We start from the raw sequence: 5,857 nt of genomic DNA on the forward strand, positions 1-5,857 counted from the left end.
ATAAAAGCTTAAAATTTGTTATCTCTTAGAGAGAATGAGGTAGGTAGGAATTAAATTTGCATAGGCCTGTTCCTCATGGACTTCAAATAGTGGAGAGAAAACTCAGTGAAAGAGATAATCCAGGGAAATGAATGTATTGTGTCAAGATGGTTAAAATGACACCAAAGGAGAAAGCCTAGAGTTTGAAGAACCACTTTACTTCATGTAAAAAATATTAGGATTCAGATAAACCTGTGCTGATGAGAATAATTCCATCCACGATCATCACCAAGACATTTGCAAATGTAATCAAAGTCATGTTAGAAATGATCATCACAGTTTTGGTTGACTGTGTCTACTATGGTGAGAAAAAAGATTGTTCAAGATAGAAGGTGACCTCAGAATAATCAGAAATGTACTATCACATGTGGGGTTATTCACTAGTCTTTTACTTGAGAATAGTTTCAGTAGCAGGAGCACAGGTTTGCTGATAACAGGTGGAAATAGGCTCATTTTGTTTTGTGTAAAACCATACAAGCATCTATTTTGTGTTTAATTTCACTGGTTCACATGTCTGAACACCTGCAGTAAATCTGTCTCCGTTTTCATTGTCCTCACTCAAGTCCACTAACCTGGCTGACCGTATACCACTGCTGATTTCTAGTGCTCAGAACAACAGACACAGGTTAGTTCAAGTACTGTTTCAGGTAGCTCCAGACATCAGGTTCATTCTCCAGGATCTGTCCTGCCCCACAAGACAGTGGGAGGCTTGTCTTTAATTATTTGCTCTGTAGGCATTACCTGCTGGTTCACAGTCTCACTGAGGCAGCAGAATCACCCAGGCTCTGACTGGGCTTCCAGTCATATGTCCTCTGGACAGTGTGGTAGGGCACAAGATTGGGAGAGCGAGAGTGGGAAGGTGTATATAGTTATTTTCCACTCACTCAGTTACAGAGGGCTTCAAAACTTCCTTGCCACATCTAGGCCTAAAAATGGGTTCTGAGTTTTTAAAAGGCAGATTTGTGGCATTTGGACAGCATAAACAGTATTTCTGTGGTTGCTTGACTTGCATCTACAAACTAAAAGAATAGGAAAAGAAAAAGAAAAGCTCATTCCAAACTCTTATGTAAGCATTTCTTTCAGTAAGATATACACCAAATATTTGTACTCAGTCTAGGGAAGTTTTAGGGCATCTAAGGAGAGCCAACATAGTGTGAAAAGCTGAAAGAATTCACATCAAATTGCTGTTTATACATCTGGGTCACACTGAACTTTAGAACCACTTGTGCAGGGAACTGATTTTGTTCCCCAAAAGGGTAAGGAAGCTCTAATCTGATTTTTGAGGTGAGTAAAGTTTCTGACGAGCATCAGCAGTCTATATAGTTTGATTTTCGAAGAGTAAGCAGACCAGTTTTGAACCCCAACGTTTCCTTACTGAGTTCTCTATCACATAGCTGCGGAATTTTTCATCTTCATTATGTGGTTATAGGACTTGTACTATCCAGAGAGTGAAGGAGGTGCAAAGATAAGGACAGGTAATGTTAACTCATTTTAAGTTACAGAGGCATTTAAGGTACAATTGGTGATCCTAAAATCTGTATCATCTGGAGTAAGGTTTACTGTAGTCCTCAACGTATTCTGAAAACTCTGCTTGTCTTGTAAATGATGTTCTGCTGCTTCAGTATATAATAGATCATCAAAATTTGAAAGGTCAGTAATAAAGGGCTTCACCTCCAAACATCCTTTTAACTTTCTGGTGCGAGCTCAGCTGGCACTGCTGGGTGAGAGTTCCTTCAGTGAATGTAGACGTATCATTATCACTGTAATGTTGGGTATCAGATGCTGGTATGCTTCACTTTGGGATGAACCACACATTATCTGCATTAAGAGCTTCAGTTTCAAGGTAAAATTTTCCATTCCAATAGTAACCCTTATTTGGGATCTTAGGTGAAAGGAGTGAAGCTTGTTAGAATCAGAAAACGTGCTTTACGTGTACAAGCTAAATCTGCTTTAAGCTCTGCAGATTTTTAACAAGCAACTGTGTCTCTCAGAAGCCCTCTGATTAGGTCAGAAACTGCCTGATGTTTAGTCCCCTGACCATTATCTAATGTCAGTTGCTTGGCAGAGTTTGCATTAATGCCACCCTTGACTTTGGCATCTAGAGACGCAATCTCTTGTGCCCAGTGCCAACCCTGGGCCCCTGTTTCAGACTCCACTTGGCAAGATAAATGTGTGCCTTTTTGTTTTCTCTCAGTTTTTTAAACTAAGTATATAATTCATTGGCATTAAGTTCATTTATGTTGTGCAACCACCATCCCTCATCCCAAATTAAAACTTTGTATCCATTAAACAACTCTTCTCCCAGACCTTGGCAACCACGCTTCTTTCCTGTCCATGAATTTGACTGTTCTAGGTACTTCATATAAGTGGAATTACACAGTGTTTTTCCTATGTGTCTTATCATTTGATTTGCTAAGGTGTTGCCTTGCTCCTCAAAATGTCCGTGGACCAAGTTTCTGTTGGCATCATCAGAAACTTGTTAGAAGGACCAAACATTCAGACCACCGAAATCAGAATTTATATTTTCACAACTTCCCCAGTGACTCCTGCATGTTAAAGTTGGAGAAGGACCAACTTTGATTATGATCCACTGAGAATTTTAGATGGTCAGGAACCAGGCAGGGAAGTCACCAGCGATACATGAGAGAACAGTTTGGTGTGTCAAGCTTTTGGGCATTGTGATGCGTGATAGTGAGCAAGACAGACATGGTCAGCCCAGCCTCCAGCAGCTAAGTCTAGAGAGAAAGAGACATGATGGAATTAGTGTTTTAGTGTTAGCCAAAAAAAAAAAAAAAAAAATGAAGACTGCTGGAAAACAGAGATTGTAGCCAGTCATGAAGAAGTAAATCTTCCCAGATGAAGTGACATTTGGATTGAGTCCTAAAGGTTGAATGTGGAGTTGCTGTTGCTTGGGGCTGGGGAAGAGTTCCGGATATGTGAGTCTTGCTGTGGAAGGAGCTTGGAGTTCCCTAGAGAAGGAGGTATTGCAACTAGGGTTAAATGGAGGTGGAGGGTGCAGGATAAAAGATGAGGCTAGTTGCCACTGGATGGTGGGTGCTGTGAGCCATGCTGAGGATCTCAAAGCAGTAACACGGTGGAAGTGCTTTTGAAATGGATTCGATTGCTGTGCTTTGTGGAGGGGAGACTATGGAAGCTTAAAGGTGACGAGGTTTTTATGTATTTTTTTCCTCTGATCTCAGCCACTAGGGTGTAGGCAGCTGAACTAGACTTGGCCATTTGGCTATTCCCATCTGGGACTTAAATCTGGAGGCAGAGCTGCAAAGATTTAAAGAATGGTTATCTGACAATGACGAGGACAGCTCAGTAGCAGCAGCATCAAAGCCAGCAGTAGAATTCCTAACCAGACTTCCCATGGCAGGACTCTGGCAATGTTTGTGTGTGTGTTTTTTTTTTTAAGTTGAAGGATAATTGCTTTACAGAATTTTGTTGTTTTCTGCCAAATTGTTGTTGTTGTTTTTAATAAATATTCTTTCTTGGATCCTGACTATGTTTTAAGATGGATTCTTGATATTGAGCCGTATGAACTTTTTATAAATTTTGGAAATTAACTCCATATTCATTTGCAAATATTTTCTCTCCTTCAGTAGGTTTTTGTTTCATTTTGTTGATTTCCTTTGTTGTGCAAAAGCTTTTGATTAGGTCCTATTTATTTTTGCTTTTATTTCTTTTGCCTTAAGAGACAGATCTAAAAAAATATTGCCATTTATGTCAAAGAGTATTCTGTCTATTTCTCTTCTAGGAGTTCTGTGGTCTCAGGTCTCACATTTAGGTCTTTAATCCATTTTGAAGTTATGTTTGTATATTGTGTTTGAGAAAGTTCTAATTTCATTCTTTTACATGTAGCTGTCCAGTTTTCTCAGCACCATTTATTAAAGTGACTATCTTTTCTCCATTGTATATTCTTGACTCCTTTGTTGTAGATTGACAAAGTGTGTGCATTTATTTCTGGGCTGTCTATCCTGTTGCATTGATCTATGTGTCTATGTTTGTGCCAGAACTATACTACTTTGATTAATGTAGCTTTGTAGTATGGTCTGACGTCATGGAGTATGATACCTCCAGCCTAGTTATTTTTTCTCAAGATTGCTTTGGCAACTTGGGTCATTTGTGGTTACTTGTTCTTAGTTCTGTGAAAAATGTCATTGGTATTTTGATAGATATTGCATTACTTCTTTAGATTCCCTTCGGTAATGTGGACGTCTTAATATATTAATTCTTCTAGTCCAAGAACATGGGGTATCTTTCCATTTCTTTGTGTTGTTTTCAGATTCCTTCATCAGTGTTCTATAGTTTTCAGAATATATGTCTTTCACGTCCCTGGTTAAGTTTATTCCTAGTTATTAATACTTAATTATTTTTGATGTGATTGTAAATGGAATTGTTTCTCCTTAATTTTTCTTTACTTTGATAATTTTCATTATTACAAACAAAGAACCCAATTAAAAGTGGGCAGAAGACCTGAAAAGGCATTTTTACATAAAGATACTTATGTCACGCGAGTGTATGTTCCTCGGTTCTTTGTCTCGTCACAACACAGATTTGGAGTGACGGACATTAAAGTGCCCTTGGCGTGTCACAACTCTCAGGTCTTGGATAGACCGTGTTATAGCTCTCAGGTCTCTAATGGACCATGTTATAGCTCTTAGACAAATCAGTGTTACAGCTCAGTGTTACAGCTCTATTTTATTTAGAAGATAGCAGGAAAATCCATCTTTGAGGCATGAGGGCACGTCAATCCAAAGACACGAGGAGAAGAGCACCCCAGCGCGCGGGAGATAGAGAGAGCGCGCTAGCTTTGGCTCCTCTATTTATATGTTTATCTCTCCCTGGGCCTGTCCTATGTAAATTGGGCCAGCCAGGAGTGTTTTTTGTTTTACCTGAGGTCCTCACTCCGGTCCTCGGACCTTCTTTTGTTCTATTTTCACGGGGTTTTCCCTTCCTTGTCTTTTAGCCACTGCCATTTTGGACTCCTTTTCCCTGTTCTACCTACCTAACATTTAGATGGCCAACAGGCACATGAAAAACAGCTCAACATCACTAATTATCAGAGAAATGCAAATAAAAACCACAATGAGATGCCACCTCACTCCTGTCAGAATGGTTATCCCCAAAAAGTCTACAAATAACAAATGTTGGTGAGGATATGGAAGAAAGGAAATCTTGGTACAGTGTTGGTGGGATTGTGAATTGATGTAGCTGTTATGGAAGATAGTATGCAAGTTTCTCAAAAAACTAAAAATAGAACTACAATAGGATCCAGGAATTCCACTCCTGGGTATGTATCCAAAGAAAACAAAAGCACTAATTTGAAAAGAATCTTGCACCTTAATGATCATAGTAGCATTATTTACAATAGCCAAAGTATGGAAACAATCTAAATGTCCATCAACAAGTGAATTTGTCCATGGAATTTCCCAGGCAAGAATACTGGAGTGAGTTGCTGTTTCCTTCTCCACAGGATCTTCCTGATCCAGGGATTGAACTCTCGTCTCCTGCAATGCATGCAGATTCTTTATAGTCTGAGCTATCAGAAAAACCCGAATAGATAAAGAAACTGTGATATATTTACATACAATGGAATTTTACTCAGTCATAAAATGAAATTCTGTCATTTACAACAATGTGATGGACCTAGAGAGAATAGTGATTGGTGAAATGTTAGATGGATAAAAACAAATACTCTTTTGTTATCACTTACAGGTGTAATCTAAAAAATAAAACATGAATATCAAAACAGACAGACTTGCAGATATAAAGAACAAACTGGTGGCTACATGGAGAGGAGGAAGAGGGAGGG

This window comes from Bos indicus x Bos taurus, chromosome 3 (genome assembly GCF_003369695.1).
Source record: "Bos indicus x Bos taurus breed Angus x Brahman F1 hybrid chromosome 3, Bos_hybrid_MaternalHap_v2.0, whole genome shotgun sequence".
NCBI lineage: Eukaryota > Metazoa > Chordata > Mammalia > Artiodactyla > Bovidae > Bos > Bos indicus x Bos taurus.